Raw genomic sequence first — 20,561 nt, 5'->3', positions numbered from 1 at the left:
GAGCAAAAAGTGAGACAAAGTGTTACTAATGTCTGCCAACTGGTATTATTCACAAGTACCATCAATCACACATGAGCAACCTCCTACGTTGCCCCCCCAGAACACGAAAACCCAGCTCACCCCTAACTTCTGGTACGTAGTTGTCCTGTTTGTGGTTAAGATTTCCTTTATTGTTCAGAGATTTCCTCCAGTTCTGTGCATCTATTTTAACCCTAGCCACTCATGTTGACAAGGAAAAGGGAAGAAAAACCTATTCAATTAAAACATCTTTACTGCTATTTAGAATGCAGATGAGCCCCTCAGCAATGAGGAAATTAGTATTTTATGGTGAAGCATTTATATAGTTTATTCTATATTTGAACCATAATAAATTACATCCATTTTTTACAAGAATTATAACTGACATGCTGTCAGAGCTGTACATGTACAGCCTTAGAAATATACATAATACTTTGAAAGCTGTCACATTCAGTACAGTTGTAAACATCACCCTGGGTTACCAAACTGTTATCTTTAGGTTTACTTCTTCGGATAAACCATGGGATCTTCGCACATTTCAACCAGAAGAAAATCAATTCTCCCTCAAACAGTTGCACAGCAGTTTACCACCCGTGTTTAAATGCACAGCCTTGTACTCGCTTGGATCCCAATTTGGGTCTGTTTGCAAAATAGCCTCAGTTATGGGCTTTGAGTTAGGTCTGGGAGAACCCCAGAGTGACTCAGTGTCCTCTCTCATGTTGGTAGTCTTCAATCCAAAAGTACCACTACGGTTCTAAATAATCCCTTTTGCTGAATATTCTGATGTATGTACTACATTACAATGCTATTTCTACAGGGTTACTTGTGTAGACTGATCCTTATGAAATACTGTGTATAAACCTGTTTACATAAATTTGCTGAATTTGAAAAAAAATATTAGTGGAGAATCATAATGTTGCAATGGGATTCTCTAGGAGGTTTCCAATTTTTCAGAAATATCATTACTCTTGACTGTGTTCTTTAGGATGCTGACAAAAGCTACCTCATATGTTATCTAATAGCTGACAATTTTTGTAGTTTATTCCCTTGTGTGCATTATTTTCTATTTCACAGTAAAAACCAAACTCAAAAAGGAATAAGGGTTTCAAACCGGAAATTTTATATAATTAATTAATGAACTCAGGCCTCGAATGAAGATGATTTTAAACAGAGCTGTGATTCAGCTTCAGCTGCAGAAAGATGTGGTTAAATGATCGCCCCTGCACTCAGAAGACTTTAGCCACAATCTTGCAGGGAGTTATCTGCCTACAGACATCTGGCCCAAAACAAACCCAAAGGCTTCAGTGGGACTCGAGGTACTGCCAGGGTCCTGAAAGAAACATAGGGATGGAGAGCAAGCAAGGCTAGATGAAGCTAGCATGGGAGAAAAATGATTTAACTGCTGTTTTCATATGAGAGGGATGTGGACTCTGGTTTTGTGTCCTGAGGAAATCCTGAAATTTGGGCACTGGTGGCTTCTACCCATCAGGTAGTGCAGGTGCTGAGCCTGGCAGCTCCATCCAGATGAGGCTTTTGGGTCTGACTGGAGCCATGCTTGAGATACCAGGGAGCCAAATGGTCAAAAAATGTGGCAAAGCAAACAGATCAGCTGCCACCAGAGCTCAGCAGTGGAGGAACTCGGGATGTGGGCAGAATTCAGGAGCCTACACCTCATCTCTCAGATGGCTCCATCTCCTTTTGGGATAGTCCCTTAGAGCCTGCCAGCACTGACAGGTAATGGGGTTTTTTGGGGTTTTTTTTTCACTTCAAGTGGTAGAGGTCTACACCAAAAAAACTCCTTGGATGAAGTTGGATGCTTTTCCATCACAGAGCAGGAAGATAACTTCCGTTCTTTCAAATCTGAGGTCTGGCAGCCCCAAATGCCATCTCAGTGCTGGGCTCTGTGGTGCAGAGAGGTGAGGAGCCCCAGGAGCACCCACCATTGTGCACTGCAACACTTAAGCTGTTGTTACAATTAATTTCCTCCTCTCTTTGAACCATCTAAATTCAGCGTGCATTATCCTTCTGCTATTTATGTAAATGTTTAGATTAGGTAATATTTTATTCTACAGTGAATGACACCATAATCCTCCTTATTCTTTTCGTTTATCATAAATATTTAGTTTGTTTTTAGCTTGCGGGACTAAACACAACATCGTTTTCATTACTGTGAAATCTTCCCCTTTTCTTCTCCTGCAAGCATCCCTGGTCCCCTGGCAGTACTCTGCCTCCCAGAACATGCTAATATTGCTTGCATTACTGCAGGATTACCACAATGAAGTATACACTTGGTATTATAATTCATAATGTTGCTTTAAAAGATTAACCACTCCCACGGCTGTGTCTGGTAATTACAGAGCAGACTTTCTTTTTTCCTTTTTTTTAAACAAAGAACAGCGTGCACAAAATGACTGGCAAGGAGGTAAGTGTTTGGGGTGTGCTTTGTTTTTCAACCTCAGAGAAAACCAGATGCAAAATTGATAAAGGAGACTGAGAGTGGGTTTTAAGCTGAGATACTTCAGTATATTAGTAATTTAGCAGACTTATATGAAGGAGATGGCACTGTCGGCCCCTGGAATGTCACAGACTGATGCGATTGGCAATTGCCAGCTCAGATGACTTTTGTGAACAACCCCAAAATAATTAATAGGCCTTCTGGAGTTTTCCAGGCAAGTGAGTATGCTGGTGAAAGAGCAATAGTTAGTTTAGCCTGTCAAGGTTCATTCTTTTTCAAAACTCCCGTCCTCCCTTGATGCCCTCTAATGGTTTTTTGAAACACCAAAATGTTTTTGCATGAACAACATTGCCCATTGTGCTTTAGTTAAATGCATTTCGATGTCAGACATACTCCTGGTTCAAAAATGGCTGTTCCCCACTCTTTCCTGGGGGGATCTCCAGGGAGGGCAGCCAGATTGACTTTAACTGGCCAAAGACATGGGATGGTTTCTTAATGTGATAAACCCATCCAGTGTGCAAAGTCACATTAATATGTGGAAACTTGATCAGCTTTTATTAAGGGATCAGGAAATGCTTTAATTGCTCAGTGACAAGAGCACTTGTTTGTTTAATTGCTTGTTTGTGTTTGTTGTAAAGCCTTGGGGGACGTGGTGATTTGTCCCATTGTTATTTGAAAATGTGGGTCTGGCAGACAAATCAACAGCAAATACAGACACTGGTCTGGTACCAAGTGTTGCTTCACCAACGTTTACCACACTTCCAGTTTGGAGAGGACGGCAGCCTTTGGAGCAGCAAAGTGGGATTCTCCTTCCAGTCTCTCCTGGCTTGCATTGTCCAGAGCTTCCAGGCTGTGAGAGGGTTGGAATTCTTGTACTTAAATGAGGAGTTAGTCACTGTCTGTTAAATGAAAATAGCATTTAAAGGCTGCTGCATGGTAGAGCAGCACTTAACAGGTTGTTCTGTCTTTCACAGCTGGGGATGTAATGGTTGCACGATCCTACATAAAACTCCTAAAAGATCTTGGAGCCTGAGGCAAAGTCCATTGAAGCTGTTGGTGTCTTGTTTGTTGAAATGGCCTTTGATCAGATGCTAATGCATAGCAATAGCTTTTCTATACCTTTCCTGAATGGGGTTTTAGAATGGAATTGTTCCCTGCTGTAGGACTGCAGCCTTCCTTGGGATAGATCTTTCTTGGCTGGAGCTGACCACAAGCCTCGATGGTACAATGATGCCTGGCATTCCATGCTGGGAAGAAGTATTAGGTTTGCTGTGAATTTACATGAAATGTCCCTGGCTAGCAATTATTCTAAATATAAAGCTTCCTGAGATCCTAATATTTCTTTCCTCTAGATTCTTGCCTTACTTTGGAAGTTAAGTTTTCCATCCAGGAGCACCACCTGGAAAAGCTTTCCTTCCTGTTTTCTCTAAATTAGCCATTTTAAATACTTTCTTGATGGAGGAAGATAGAGGGTCACTGATGATTAGGGTTATAACTGGCTTTCCAGATTAGTATCCAATACTGTAGAATGCATCTACTTCTGTAGAAGAAGCCTAGGAAAAGTCGTATCAATATACATTACAGGCTTGTCATAACTCACTCATTTCCTATTTCAAACAGGAGGAAATATACTTGAACATATCTGTTGTATCTGTCAAGACTTCTCATTTGTCAAACTATTAGTGGTCCCTCTGTCAACATAAATAAATCTGTCCATAAATCTTGACAGGTATAATCATTTGTTGCATTTGAAAGGCAAGTCTCTAACATTAGACCCCTTTTGATTCCTAACATGATTATCTTTGAAGAAAGACATTTCAGATGCCTCCTGAATCTGGCCTCTGTCAAATGATTTCTCTGCTCTCGCTGAGTTATCTACTTGTATGAAGTAAGCAAAGGCATAGTTCCTGCTGTCAGCTCTCCTGAAGACCACACGAATCACCGGCACTGCAGCAGCACCGAGGCCTCATCCTGCAAGTGATTATGTCCTGTTTGTCAGACCAGGCTGGTGATACACTTATTGTTCTTTACAGCTACGTTTCTCATTCCTGTTCTGAGCCGTTCTTCTGGCACTAGTTGTCCTTTCTTTACTTTTGGGAAGCCATTGAAGAACATTCTTTGAAGGTATTTCAGTGATGCTGCTGATCTTTTCAGCACTGTTGTTGCTGGCAAAAAATCCGTACCCATCCAAGAGAATTAGGCCTCTGAAATGGCTGCTAAAATATGGGCTGGCATAACTTAAGATTGAATTCCATAAATCCAACACACACTTAACAAGCTACCCCACTACTCTGGGGCACACTGAGCAGCTCCAGCCTCCCAAGGCTCTCCAGGGAGATATGAAGTGACCTTATTTCTGTGCTTGATGGCCTAGTGATAGTAATCTTGCCTGCCTGATGAAGTTAACAGCTATCTGGCATTCACCAAACTGGGACATGAAGTGAGGGTCTTTGGCCAGAGCTCAGTGTCTCAGCAGACAGCTCTGGCACATGACCCAGAAGCTGGTCAGTGTATGCATATCAAAAGGCAGCCAGTGAGTCCACAGTTCTCATGGCTTCATGACATGCCCTGCCTCATGGAAAACCTAAAGGACAGGCTTTGCAAATGAGAATGAGTCAGGAGGTTGCTAGGGCTGGGTTTGTGGGAGCTGCACAGTAAAGAGTGGATCCCCAGGGAGCTCCAGCAGGAGCCAAGGTAGTTGGTATCCAAGCTTCTGTGGTGTCACAGGCATGCCCAGCTTACATGGCCACAGGAAATTAGCTGGTGAGTCCTGCAGGAGCCCAAGTCTAATGTTTTCCCTTTGGTCTTCTGACAGTGAAGTAAGGAAAGCTCTAGTGTTTTCCATAAAATATATTTAAAGTTCTAAATCCTCCCTCTTTCAGCTTTCCACTCCTTCAAATCATCTGCGGTTTGCTACAGGAAAGATTTTTAATTGACAGAATTTCAACTTGTGCTCCAAAGAGACTCATTACTTCACAGATTCTTTAGCTTCCTGGGGCCTTGACGTCATGGGGATATTTCTTGCTTTCTTCAGTGGATCCTTACCACTGAAACTGATTTTTCCATGAGCTGCAGATGAAGCCTCTGTACCAAAAATTTGCCCCAGACCTTATGATGGTTTGTACAGGATGTCCAGATGCAGAGTGTCAAAATACATCTGTTAGATAAGGTCTTCATCTGAATCACAGTTCTTAATGCATTCTCTTATTAAACAGCCTTTTTATCCATGTCGAGTCAAAATTAAGGATAATATTCCACTGGAGCAGACAATATGCCAGAGCCATAGACATCTAGTTTGCTATACCCTCATGGTAGGCTGGAAGAAAAGGGGAGAATTCAGTCTTTCATTTCAAAGCAGGGATCCTAGAGAAGTAGTTAAGATTGTGTACTAAATCTGTTGAATTAAAATACTTAGAAATCTATAGTCAAAAAGGACATTTGTCTGTAGGCTTGCTGACAAAATTCTTGGTTTATGAAATTTGTTGAAATCAGGGAGATAAATACCTTGCTTTTATGAATCTGCATGATATGGGACATGTGCTTAAAAAAAAAGAATATAAGTTCATCTGGGTTCCCACAGACACCCACATGAGTTGATAACCATTGGAGGGTCTGCAGGACTCTGCAGCCCCCAGGTGAGAGCTTCTGAGGGGCTGAATTCTGGAGGTGGATGCCTAGATTGGTCTACCCTGGCCGTTTGCACCTGTGCCTATCAGAGCCCCCTGCACAACGAGCTTCCACGAGCTCCCACCACTGCTGTGCTTGTTCTCTTTCCCTGGGCCAGGAAGGATGCTGGGCTCTACAGCTTCCTTTTCTGTTGACTGGCAAGATGGTACTTTGTCAGGTAACTGCTGTTGCCACCAACTGCAAAGCTCACTAGAGTATAATGACACCTTCTGAGCCGCTTCTTTTATGCGTTAACCTACTTGGAAACAGAGGCTCATGTGCAAATTCCCACTGTATTTTGTGAAGGCTGGAACATAAGCCAGATCTGAGCTGAATTTCCCCTTTCCAAGAGCCAGCTGAATCAAAATCCCCTGATGCAGACATCCCCAAATTTTATGGGTGCAAAAGATGTCTTGATCCAAATTTTGCAGTTTGCTCCCATCTCTGCTTAAAACATAAAATGTATGTTTTTAGGAAAAAAGGATATAAACATCTTGTTCATGTTTGAGCTGAGAATGTCTTTTTTCTGTAGGCTGTCAACACAACTTCAAATGCATGCAGCCTGTCCAATCTGACAGACAATTTGCATATTTGTGGAATGCTAATGCCAAGTTACTGTATACATTTGTACATGAAAGCATTAGAAAGTTTGAAGGATTAAAGGTGGAAATGTATCCCCCTCGGCCTCGATTAGAGATCAAGACAGCACATCAATAGATGGCAGACAAATAACTGCTGCTTTGCCGTTTGGAATGGCTTAACCCAAAAATAATAAAATCCAAGCTATTTCCTAGGACATAAATAGCTGAGGGCTTTACACGTGCTAATTGCTGGAGCGTTGCTTTAGCCTTTTGAGAGTGTAATGTGGAGTCTGGCACATCCAGTGTGAGCCCTCTGACACAGTGATTGTCTTTTTGTTCTGCACTAGCTGCGTGCCTGGACCACAGCTAGAGCTCCCAGAGCCACCCCAGCCTAAGGCATCCATGCTGATGTCTGGGGCTGAGCCTTCCTCAGTTGCTCTCAGGTCCTGGAAAGTTCTTTGAGGCCAGATGGAGGTGCTTGGCCCGTGCAGAAATGACTTAGTTTGCCATGAGAAGGGCGTCAGGAGGAGCAGCAGCAGGTGCTCAGCGGTTTTCCATAGAAAGATGATTGCTTGGCTGCATGCGTCAGGATATATTTTGGAGCCTGGCTCTAGACCCAGTGATTTGAAAATGGAGACTTGGAGTCTTAAAAACAAGATATGCTAAAGAACGGTTTTGCATGGTTCCTCCTAAGGATCAAAACCTGATACTATTTATTTTACTTGTGCTAAAAAATAACCTCAGTAAGATGTTCTACATTGGCCAATGGATATAATTTAGGACCAGACATTGGCAGCACAGGACAGAGAATGCAGGAGCTAGTCAAATCCTTCCCCCAGTCTTTGATCCAAAACATGAATATTCCTTTGATTCAGGAAGGGTTTGGCCAGCCTTTTTTTGCGAACGGTTGCACGTCTCTGCGTTTTCTGGCTGGGGGAAGTGGAAGTGGCAGAGCCTCAGATACCTGGGAACCAAGAGCTGAAAACTCTCCTGGAAACTTCTCATGGTCTAACGAAATTCCCGGGCCAGCTTCCAGCCTGAGCGGATGCAGACAATGAGCCAAAATGAACCACCAAATCTGTCGAGATTCAGCCGTCAATTACGAAAGAGGACTGGGATTTTCAAGGGTGTTTGTAGGAGCTGAACACCCAAATCTCTTTAAATCCCAGTGGGACTTTTGTTCCTCTCTTTCTTGTACTCCACTGAAAAGCCTTGTCTGTTTATTTGAAATATTTTGAAGACCTCAGGCAGCACTTTCATTACAGACAAACCTCCCCACCAAAATTAGAAAATCACAAAGTTTTACTGCAGTCGCTGAAAATGTGTTATTTAACACACCTACCCAAAAAGCCTGAGGCTACACCAAAACTCTTGACCAGAGATAGCTCTGTGCTGTCACAAGACAGATCTATCTTTAGGTACCCCAGTTTGAAAACTTCACCCTTAATGCGTTCAGAAAAAGTATGTTGTTGTTTTAAAGTACATTACTCAAACGCCGAGATGCCTTCCTACTGGGAGCAGTGTTACAAAGCCGAGCTCTGCCTGGATGCCTATCCAGCATGGATCTGACAATTCACATGTAGGAAAAGGCCTCTCATGCATTCATAGTTTAGATGACCTCCATATATTTGTTTAAAAAATAATTAGGCTTGCTTAGCTTTTGTACTGTTGCATTTTCCTTTTTTTTTTTTTAAAGTAGCTTTTCCTGTAGCACTCCCAGGCCAGTACAATGCTGGCTTTTAAAAGTGATTTGTCTGTTACCAGGCCGTTTTAAACTTTTACTTCCTAAGTCCTTGCAAACCAGCAATACAAGGAGACTAAAAAAAAAAATCTCCTGGGGATTGTTTTTATAGTAACAGTGAAAGCTTAAAATGTTGCAGTGGCAGCCAAATTATTTTTCTTTTAGTGGAAACAATACCAACAACTGGAGTCTATGCACAAAACGGATTAAAGCTACCCATAAAATGACTAACAAATGAGTGCTACATTTCTTTTTATCATTTACTCTTTATAAAAAGCGACAGTTTGAAGGCTACTAATTTGGCAAGTTATTTCCCCTCTATAGTCATGGCTGTTCAGTAATTAGAGGATATATAAAACATGGACATAGACATTCTAGTGCAGTCCAACATTTTTGTGTGGTTTCAGATAAAGTCCACTTCCTTTCTTTCTGGCTAATGGAAAACAAGGTAGACATACCTAAAATTTAACTGCAGGACAAAGTTTGTTTTCAGGCAAAACTTTCAAGAATAGTCTCATGACAAAAGTCCAAGTCCTATTTGCATTCCTAAATTGTTCAGAATGAGGATGTCCAAAGAAATCTAGTAACCTCAGGGCATACAGGAGTGTTTTCTCCCATGACTAAACAAATGACTTCTTGAGCACAGCTGAAATGAAACATTTAAAATATTATTAATTACTAATGCTAATTGTTGAGAATTTTTTTTAAAGTCACATGTGATCTCCATAGGTAGGTAATTACTTTTTAAAATCTGTTACTAAACACAGTACTTGGTATTTAAGTCCTCCATCACTCTTGAAAATAACACTTATGTTTTTAAGTCGCTTAGGTGGGTTTTGAAACCTTTGCCTGCTATTTCATCATGTATTTTCTGGCAGTGGCCCTTTCTATACCTGTAAGTAGTAAAAAATACATTGCTCCCTCTGAAAGCAAAGAGCTAAAAATAAAAAAGGGCTTGGTTTAGTCAACATGAAGGCAAACTAGAAAACCCTTAGTTGAAGAAACTGAAATAAGAGAACTCAAAAGGCCTGGCTGAAGAGCAGGGAAATGCTTCAAATGGAATATGGAGAAGTTTCTGGTGTAATTCTGAGTCTGTTGTGGTTGGGTTCCTGTAGGCTGGTATGGGGATGCTCTGTGGGGCACAGGGAATGGTCAGGCAGATCCTTGGCATGTTCCTGGATGCTGGGATCATGGCACATGGTCCTCTGTTGTGTGTGTGATGTAGGACCAGTTACTCCAGTAATTACTGATTTACCTGCCCATTGAGATGTTAAAGGCCAACATCTGACATGGGGTGTGTGGCTGTACTCTAAACTTGGCTGTTTGTCTTTCTGATTCAATGTGTGAGTGCTTGCCTGCTGTGTGTCAATATAATAATAAATAGACTAATATATTGCTAATACATTCATTATATACTAATATAATAGTATAATAATATATAGATATATTATGAGAATGAGATAATAACATCTAATGCTACTATACTGATACTGTATTAATATACAAATGGTGATGTCACAGCTGTATATTCAGTGTTTATCAAATCCTAGGGAAAATTAAAAGTTACTTATAGGCTGAAACCTCCCCAAAGCCTGCACTAACTAATAATTACCTACTAATTTACATTAATACTGGCCATGAGAGGTAGACCAAAAGCCCTGGTCCATGAGATTGAGATTAAACCGATACCACTGCAAAACAAAAAATTGTCTCAGTTCTAAGTACTTTTCAAAATGGTCACCATTACTGTGAGAAACTCTGTTCCAGTGTATATAAAACATAGTGGAATAATAACATCTCATTTGATTATACAAAGTAGTTTTTTCCTTAGTGTTTTAGTTCTCAAAATTCCCAGAATACACCACATGGAAACTGTTCACTTGAGAAATTAAGTACCGTATGTGATAAGACAGTCATGTGAAATTTTTAAGCTGTCATTAAAAATGATTATAATTAGGACAAACTATATGAAAATGCTTTAAAATTGAGACCCTGGTGAATTAAAAATTAAGGGGTATATTATGTATTATCATGTTGAAGGGCAGGGATTTACGCGTGTAACTCCCATTAACACTTATGTGAGTTGCATTCCCAAATCCCCACGCCTGGCGATGAGCATCCGCCCCCGCGTTTGTTGTTGCTGAACAACCTCAGCTTCTGCTCTGCTCCAACACAATTCCTCTGCCTGCTGAGAACAAGTGGAACGGCAAACCAGGAGTTTAAACTGTTTTCCCTCACAAATCTAGGCCCCCAGATAGAGCCAAATGTAATCCATCTAAGCAGTAGCTGCGCTCCCGTGAGTAAGATTTACTTACACAAAGTAACTGTCACTGAGTCTCCTCTTCCCTACAACTCTTCCTGTGCTTTCCCCCACACTTAATAACTGAGGGCTGGGCTGCAATCATTTTGTTATGTCTCCTCCAAATGCAGGAAGCCAGTTTCTGGAGATGGGCTTGTAAAAGTGCTGCAGTCAGGAGCCTCCAAAAGGAGCTGTATCCACTCCCATGCAAAGGAGAGAGCGTGTGCTCCAAGGACAGTGTACACAGGTGAAACATATCTCTTATTTGGCAGGGCCATAAGACTGTCCAGAGCACTGCACAGGTGTGTGTCCAGTGGCTGTGCTGGGCTTTGGGTCACACTCAGGTGAGGAATGAGCTGCTGGGGCTTGGGTTGCAAAGTGTTGCCAATTCACTTAACTCTCAGGTGCTTTCCTCGTACCCCAGCAACAGCAATTATGCGAGTTTGCATCTTGGCTTTCATAGGAAAAATTGTAGTCCTTGTTCTTAAGAGAGAAACTTTCATTATTGTACCTGAAAGTTGCTTTATTTCTTTTTTTTTAATATAGAAGTACATAATTTTCACGTGAGTTGTTGTGGAGTCCATCTTGTTGCTCTCATGGTTGCATTCGCTCTTTTTTCCGCCCATGGATTTGGGAATGCTGACACTACTAAGGTAAGACAGTTCATCTGTTTGCTTGGGCTTTGCTGAGAATCTACTAACAGCACTCATCAGAAATGTCCTGTCCTACTGATTTTACAAAGGCACTCTTATTACTTCTCTTTAAAACATATTAAGAAAATGGTCATGTTGCCATGCTTTAACTCTCAGCAAAGAAAACCCCACATAACCACAGCTCATACCTCGTACCTTTCCATAGCATTGCAAAATTCTAATTATACTAACACACTATGTTCTTAACAACATCTTTTCCCCAGGGCAAAATAAATAAATCTAAATAAAATAGATATATGTGGAGGCAGTACATCTCCTATTTTATTAATTAGCACCTGAAAAAAAAACATTTTGCCAAGCTAGATGAATTTTCAAGGAAAGTAATGAATTCCAGGTTTGTTTCTTTATTGGTACCTGTGGATTCTGTTGTATTGCTTGTTAACAGATACAAGTGGGCAATATAACTATTACATCAGGCAATATTATAGAAACCCAGACAGTTTCTAAGCAACAGCCCAGCACTGATTCTTCCCAGCTATTTTCTAGGATTCCCTCAGACACAGTAAGTGAAGAGGAGTTGGACAATATAGTCTAATTTTGAGAAAGGAATAAAGCATGAAACTGGTGATTTTCAAAATCATATTTTTGCAGATTTCTTACCAAATCAAAAGAACTAAAATTGAAAACTGTCAAAAACATTTCAGCTCAAGAGCTGCATAAACTTTTCTATTGTTCAGGCAGCTAAACAGACACAGCTATTTTGCTTCATACCTTGCCCACAAAAATAATGAAAATAAAGATCATAATTATAGAGCCTTTTCAGTTTGTTGGACTGAAACAGGATTTTGTGGTGTTTCTGTTTGCAGACATACCCATCAGTTCAGCCTGAAAGAAAAACAATTTTTGTCTTTTTTTGTATGAATTCTATGGTCAGTCAAATCTGGCTTTTGATGGAAAAAATTGTAATAAATCGTTGTGTTTAAGCCACATAGACTGTGTGTGTGTGAGCACACATAATTTTGTATGCACACAGATAGAAAGGTGCATTTCAAATCAATGTCACTCTCAGATGTCACTGGCTGATAGAGTTTCTTAACCTATACCTTGCATATTGCAAAGATGACATCTGCTTTATATATAACTGAGGATTCAATGAAGCAGCAAAGCTGGGATCTTTTTTATTACCCATAACTTTCCAAAGAGGACTCTCTCAAATTTGGAGAACACTCTTTCCACACTTTGCTTTAGCCCAATATGGCACCCAGTGTCAACTTCAGGTTTTGAACCAGACTTCTAAGAAGGACAGTGCTCTTTCATCTGCCTATGAATAATGCCCTTTCAGAAAACAGTTTATATTTAGAATAAATAAGAACAGACATACGTGCACACCCGCACTTGTGGACCCAAATGTGCTTCCAGGAGCACAACCATGAAAAAGCAAGAAGAAAATATTGTAAACCAGATGTTCTCTGGGTTTGAATGCTCCATTGGTTTCCATACACCATGCAAGGTTCTGGTCTACTAAGGGAGTAGAAGCAAGTTCAATATAGGAGCTTGGAGTGCCAAGAGTTTTGCCTGGCTTGGGAAGGTGGAAAGCAGGGGTTTTCTTCACCCAAGTCTGATTTTTGGGAAAGAAAACCCCAACCTGATGACATTTCTAAAGCAAAATTCTCTGTTGCGACATTTGAGTTACGGGCCAAAATACTTACCTTTTTGGCCAAAAAACCCCCAAGTTCATTCACAAGAGCTGTGGTTGCATGTTTTCATTCTCTTGTTGTCTGGGCTTGTCTCCTCTACTTTTGGTGTTACAGTGGCACTGTAAGAGTGTCATGATGGAGATCCCAAATTCCTGCATGCTGTGGGGTGTGTGGCTGCAGGGATGGGACACCCCCAGCCAGCCAGGCTGAGCCTCCCACCAAGGAACTGGGGCAGTGGTAAGGATTCAATGGCTTTTCTCTCTTTTCCCTACCAAGCTGTTCCTATTCTGGGGTGTTAGATATTTTTCAAATAAACATTAAAAGATGGTTTGAGAAACAGACACTTTCTGCTCCCTCAAAGGGGAAGGGAAATATGCATCTCAATGAAAATCCCGTTTTCTATTAAAAACTGGTTTTGGTGAAATGAAGTCACCCAGCCATACAGCTCAGTCCACACAATTTCCGTGTTTCCATCCTTTCCTCCTTCCCCTCCCAGTCTCCAAACCATTCTCTGCCTGCCTGATACATGTTGACATGAGAATTAAATCTCTAAGAAGTATGAATGCTTTTGCTTTAACAGAAAGCCAGGTTACTATTCCTAGCATGGAAAGTTAAATGAAATCATGCTGTGAGTGAATTCCTATTGATTTCTTCAGGATTGATCAGAAACATTTGTCAAATTTTGTTTTCTTTCTGTCCTACATCTTCTTTAGACACATAGTTAAACATACTAAGGAACGTTTACATTTTAAAAATGTGTTCTAAAGTCTTTATATAAACATACATGTAATAAAAGTGACTGGTGATTTATATTTTCTATATACATTCAGATATTTTATTTTCAAAGCCAAGGTTTTAAAAAATAGGTGCCTAAATTCAGACACCTAAGTCTATGTTTACAGTCTTTGGTTGCCTGATTCTCAAACATGTTAATACTCAGAAACACTTTTTTTTTTCTGTTGAGTTGTCTCTTTTGGACAAAAATTTACATTGGGCTGGTTTTCATCTATTAGAATCAGAAAGGGAAAATTAAAGATTATAAATTTTCAAAGGATGTAAAGGCATAAAGAAAAATAAAACTAAAAATCCACAGCTTTTTGCATATTTAATTGCAAAAAACAATGTGCATTGCTACAAGGCACGGGAGTACAACCCAGCAGATTCATCCTTGCTCACTGAATTTGACCTAAACTCCTTTTTTGCAGCATTTGTCTTTTCTTCTTTAGGTTCACGCCAAGGCCTCCAGTTTGAAAAATGTATGTGTGCTCCTGCACCTAATGTATATGCATATTCAGTGTGACTGCATATGGAAATGGAGCATCCATGCCAAGAGTTTTCCAGCCAAGAGGCTTTTTGCATGTGTGAGTCTCGGAGGGTTGTGTGCTTTTGGGGTAATTGGGCGTGTAAATCCAGCGGGCAGTCACACACTCAGCTATAACCTGTACAGCTGCATTAATACCTTTTTTAAAACCAGCAAAAGCTGGTGAGAAAAACGATACCTTTTTAGACACCTGGTCCTTGAAATAATAATAATAGAAAACCCCTAAAAACTGATTATGGATCGTGAAATGATGTGGTTCAGCTTTCAAAACCTGCCCGTGGCCCCCTCATAAACACAAGTCACTCTTACACTTAGGCACTATTAGATTTGTGGGTTTAATTACAAGCAAATAATTTTTTGAAGCGGTAAAAATAAATTGATGCTGTTCTAAAATCTAAAGAGTAAAACTTAAAAAAAAAAGGAAGAAATAAATAAACATATAACAAGAATAAGTTAGTGGAGCAGCTGTGTAAATAATACAAACAATGTTAAAGAATAAAAGGAAACTGCCAAAGCCACTTGGGATGAGGAAGGAGCCTAAAATCCCTTACTGCTCTAATGAGGTCTAGCTCATTGGTTGTGCCTGGTTTTTTTCTGCCAGCTCCAGGTCTGCCTTAGAAAGGCACCGGAAGAAGGGAAGGAAAATGAGGTTATCCCATAAAATAATCTTCTACTATTTGGTAAGGGCACAGGAATAGAGAATGAAGCAATGGTTTAATATTTGGAGTAGAAGCTGCATGAAGTAATCAGCTGAACATTTACTTCATTCATCAGTGCAAAGCAAATGCTGAATTGTGCAGAAGTCAATGAAAATTTTCCATGGTTTTGCTGCAGGCTTTGCTGAATGACACTGCTTGTCCATAAAACTGCTCTGAACCTCAAACTCAGAGCCACGAAGGTGCACCTGGAGCTCTGCACTTGGAATCCAGCAAGGTGAGAAAGGCATCTCTAATGTCCTGGGGGGCAGGGGACCTGTGGCTTTGCACCTAGAGGGTGAGTTTTGCACTCTTCATCTGAATTTTGTAACAGCTCTCAAGATCTTGAAGATAATCTAAGATTAGCAAAAAAAACCCTAAATCAAGTAAAGCACAGGTTCTTGTTGCTTAGAAGTTAGAAACCATGGTTTATTCTAAGTAGAAATCTGTTGCTTGGATATGTGAGGATGTAAATTAAGTTTGTGAGACTTTACAAAGGGACAAGGTGCTAGGAATAATTTATTAGCTAATCCTAATGGTTGTTGCTTGTCCAGTGTAATTATGACTTTGTAAATGAACACAAAGCTTCAAAAAGGAGCCAGGGAAGCTCCCTCTGCCCAGGAGCTCCACGTTTCTCTGCAGACACCCAGTGCCATGGAGTGTGTGGAGCCTGCCTGGTGCCTGCTCCATTTCCTGAGTAAGGGCCACGGGGAGAGGGAAGCCAACACAAACTGTGCTCCAGCAGGACTGGACTTCAGAGTGTTTCTAAGGAAAGTCCAACTGGCAGCAGTTAAAGCCTCCTTGTGGGGCCCTGGCCCTGGCCAGCTGTGCTGGGCACTGCCACAGGGCAGGAATTCAGGGATGGTCATGCTCTCTTTAACTCTTAGCTCAGACTCTTGACCCAGTGCCTGGGCCACCTAGGTGAGCTTGCAAAGCATTTGCTGCTCCTTTCCAGTCATGCTCCCATGTGCTTGGCTCACTGGCATGAGGGCTAACACTTGCTATTTTTGCAGGATTGACTGACTGCAAGCCCACAAATTTCATCAGGGTTTTCTCTAGTTAATAGGTGCTCTATTGCCTTTACTACCATGTGCAGTTGCTGTATGATGCCAGATAACAGTTATGTGGGATTTGGGGTTCCTTTCAGTTTCCATTGCCAAGTCTGAGTTCCCAACTCTGCTTCTTGACAGTCGATTCTTTTGCCTTAAATTTTAGAAAATACTTTTTTAGTAGCTATGTGACTCTATCACACAGGAAAATAAGTGCAAATTTAATTCTGTTTCTGACTGAAATCTATCCACCTATGATCTTCGTTTCCTATTTTTCTGTCTGCCTGTTTATTTATCCGTCTTTCTAAATGTGTGCATAAAGTAGTGCCTATTCACTAGGGCAATGGTGATCCTAGAATTTAATTACAACCTGAGATATCTGGTGTTCTAACTTGCTGTCCCATCCCTCATCAAGGAGACCTTTAAGACTTACAGAAAGATAAAACACCTTAATGTAGTTTTTACCTGCTAATAGCAGTTCTATCATTGCAAGATCTGACAAGACAGTCAAACACCACATTTTCCCAAGGGTGGGTAGAGCAGGCAGAGCTGAGGGAGAGATTAACAAGTTTTCTGTGGAAGAAGGGTATATCTGCAAGGGTGAGGAGAGCCTTCAGTGATGTGCCACTTGTTAATGCATATGAACTCTGTAATAGGTGCAGTGCTTTTGCTCAACAGCTGAAATCTTTCCATTGTGCCTCTTCTGTTGAATTCAGATAAAAGCACTTCATCGTCAACAAATCTAATATCTGCTCTTGTCCCACTTGAAAGGGTCAAATGAAATTTCCCACCAGAGAACAAAAAAACCCTAAAGCTCCCCAGTGAGTTTGGGTGGCAGCATGCCAGGAGAGAGGGGAGGGGAGGAGGTTGTGGCTGGGGTGGCTCAGCAGAGCAGTGATGTCAGTGAGGGTGAAAAGTGCTCCCCAGGCTGGCAGTGCCACAGCAGGAGAGGCAGGGCAGCCAGGCAGGAGCTGTGAAATCACTTCTTCCTCAGATGCCAGGGCTGACTGTCCCCAGAGATTCCCATTGAGGAGATCAGCTGAAGCTCTTTGGGGTTGCTGTCTCCTGGTGGAGGTGGTCCACAGGCAGGGATGCTCAGGCTGCAGTGGGAGCTCATGGCAGGAGAGGAGGAGCCTCTTGCTGACCTCATGGTCACAGGCAGAATTTCCAATGTACCTGGCTCTGCAGAGAGGAAAGAGGGTAGAAACCCAAAATTCTCCTAAGCCCCTCATCAGACATTGTTCAGGATGCTGAATGGATACTCTATGACATATTGAGAGAAGGACTCAAAAAAAAAAGCTTACTTTTACAATAACAGCACCAAACCATTATAAAAATACACCTACATCTTCAGCAAAACTGCAGCATATGTTTTTGAGTCAAAGACATTTGCACCAAATTCAGAGTCTAGAGATGTCTGGCAGCTGAAGCGGGGAGCAGGTGTATATTTAGCCCTTTCAAATGTGCACTTAAGTGCATGTAAATATTTGCTAGGTCAGAGCTTCAGTGTGCTAACGAGCCACATGTGACAATGTCCATTTCCCAGGAGCCTGTGCTTTGCATATTCTTTCAAACCTCTGCACCATCAGTGCAACGTGTTTTTACTTTTCTTGTGCTCAGCCTCTCTCCTTGAATCACTGTAGAGGCAGCTCCACCTTTGCTGCAGTAAACAGCTTTTCCTGACAGTGGCAGCTTGTAGGGACAGGGACACAGTCCTGGTGCAGTCCTAGTCCTGGTATCTTGCAAGACCCAAAGCCTCAAACAAAAACCTACAAAGAAATTGAAGACAAGATGTGGTTAGAAATTAGAAATTTTCATTGTTCAAGATAAAACTATTGGGCACCTATAAATTCTTTGGATTACTTGCACAGGCTATGGAATCATAAGACCTAGAGAACTGCTGCACTGTAAACTTGGGGAAAGCCCATGGCCTATTCAGAGCAGGGGATTGCACAAAGTAGTGAAAGGACATGGAGTAACCCATCACCAACACCCTCTTCCCATATCAGCAAATGGACTCAGTTATGAGAATAAAAGGGACCTTGGCTGCAAATGACTTAGGGCAGCATAAATATGTATTATGAATTTTAGGCTCAGACATAATTAAATGCCATTTGTCAGATCTATGCTTGTTTTTCATCTCATTTGAGTTTTACAGAATGAATTAACTAACAAATGTGCCTCTGATTCTACCATAACAAATCATTTCTCAGAAAAGTTGCCTCCAAGCAGCAGTGAGAGAGTGACTGGGGGGAGTGACCTTCTGCTGTGAAGTTGTCACGTTCCAGCAGAGCCCTGAGTGGCAATGACAGCCTCAGTAATGGGGAGCCCATAGTGGCCTGGCAGTCCTGTTGATAACTTGTTAATTTATTTAGTGCAGTGGTGCAGAGGCGAAGATCTGGAGTAAAGGGTGGGGTGGGCTGAGCCTCAGGGCTGAAATATGTAAATATTCCAGTTTGGAGAAAAAAAATAAAAATTCTTGTTCATTGTCACTAAATGAGGTTGGTGACAGGAGCCACTGGCGAGCAAATAGGCTCATGTTTGTACCAAGGCAGCTTTCATTAAACACCTGATGCAGCAAATGTATGGTCAGTGTGTGCACAGTCTGGGTAATAGAGCTCTAAGTGCTCCTCTCCTGGCAGTGTGAAAGCATGATTACAGCACACCAAGGGACTTTCATCCTGAGCTGAGTCATAGGATGAGAAACAAAGGGTCTGTGTGCCTTTGACAGGCAAAAGGGAGACAGTGTTTAAGACTATGTGTGGAGAAATCCTTTCCTTGCAATTTAACTATATCTTGTAGAGCTATCTCGCTTTGTTCCATCATATTAAACTAAAGGTCCTTCTCATACTTAGGAAATTGCTATAGCAAATGGGTGGATTTGCTAACCACGTCTTAAATTCAGTTCTGCAGTGTTAGTAACTGCTCAGGAACGGGTGATACACATCCTTTAAAGAATCTAATGTCTTCGCCAATTGACAAGCTCCTGCAAGACCCAGATCCATTGGTAATGTCATAAAACAGATACCCCAAAATCAAAACATTTATATTGTTTGGAAAGTCCCACATGTTGTCCTTAGCAGGTGGCCTTCTGCAGCTGTACTCTTCATGCTGTGTAGTTCATACATTTATGAAAGTAGTTTGTCATATCAGGTTAATGAAAATATGCAACCAATGCTCTAAATTGAGCTGGAGGCAAACAGGTGAGTCAAACAAAATAAGCTGATAAGAATTGTCCTGCATATGCCTCTGCAGAATTATCCTTAAAATATCTTAAAGAAGATGGGGTAGAGAGTATTTAACAAATAATGTGGTGTCATTTGAAAAACAAAACCAGATGGTGGTGTTAGCATATCCAGTGGCTTAACCATAATGCTGTGTGTCTGCAGGAAAACAATAACCCCCACACAGCCCAAGCCTGCAAGCCTGAATTCATACACACAGAGGAGTTGTGTTATAAACATGAGGAAAGAAACAGCACCTGGCGGCCAGGTACCAACAGGAATACTGGTAGCAAGTGTTGGATGTCACCCCTGAGCATGGCCATTCTCATGGCAGGCTGAGGAAAAGCACATTTCCCTCTTCCCCAGTGAGGGATGAGGTGCACCAGGCTCTCTGCAGGCACCTGTCATCAGCTGTGGCCCCAGAGGTGTCCAGGGAGCTTGGGCAGCCTGTTCCCATCTTCTTCCTGCTCTTCCCAGGCCCTGAATGTGTTGCTGCAGCTGAACTGTGTCCTCCAGCTTCTGGAGGGTCTGGAGTGCCCACGGGACACCTCTGCTCTTGGCCTCAGTGCTTGAATGTGCACGAGGAATTTCCCCTGAACATTTATTATCCCTGGTACCACAGTCAACAGTTGGCTGGGTAACTGAGCAAATTTACTTGAACTCTTTATTTCCCAGGTCTTATTTTTCTAAGGAAGGCAATAAATCAATGACAGGAAAAGTACTCACCAGGCAGAAATTGGGTAGCTCCATGACTTAATCAGCACTGATTAATGCCGGTCGGGAATCTATCTCTGCATTTCTTTGGAATACATTTTGGAAAGTCTAGTTGTTCCTAGCAGAGTTTTGCATGAAAAATTAAATTACTTGCGTATTCCTGTCTCTCCGTAAGAACTAGGTTCCTGGAGGCTCACACCACGTTTTCACGCAGGTCTGTCTGTCAGGGAGCAGTGCTCCCTCCAGAGCTGGAGGCAGATGGTCGCTGGAGAGCCCAGTGCCAGGTCTGGGTGACAGGAGCGGAAAGGCAAGGACAGCCACAGCCGGATGAGACACTTCTCTTCCTCCCTGGCTGTAACACGCTGAGAACGCCAAAGACACGTCAGCCAGAGATGGGGCTGGGGGCCGGAGCTGCGTCAGAAACAGCGCTTGTGCTGCGGGGGTGGAA

The 20,561-nt window shown here is 41.7% G+C and overlaps 1 long non-coding RNA gene across 1 annotated transcript in view; it reads left to right on the top strand.

Annotated features, from left to right (window-relative positions):
* LOC106851495 (uncharacterized) overlaps positions 1-15,364 on the top strand; it is a 173,570-nt gene extending 158,206 nt beyond the window's left edge. The window contains exons 4-7 of the long non-coding RNA XR_015805983.1: positions 10,892-11,007; positions 11,307-11,413; positions 14,337-14,471; positions 15,266-15,364. This is a non-coding gene — a long non-coding RNA (uncharacterized LOC106851495). The remainder of the gene's footprint in view (positions 1-10,891; positions 11,008-11,306; positions 11,414-14,336; positions 14,472-15,265) is intronic.
* Positions 15,365-20,561: the final 5,197 nt, after the last annotated feature.

This window comes from Sturnus vulgaris, chromosome 11 (assembly GCF_052056855.1).
Source record: "Sturnus vulgaris isolate bStuVul1 chromosome 11, bStuVul1.hap1, whole genome shotgun sequence".
Taxonomy (NCBI): Eukaryota; Metazoa; Chordata; class Aves; order Passeriformes; family Sturnidae; genus Sturnus; species Sturnus vulgaris.
Note: the sequence above shows the minus strand (reverse complement) of the source record. Positions and strands in the feature narration are given on the sequence as shown.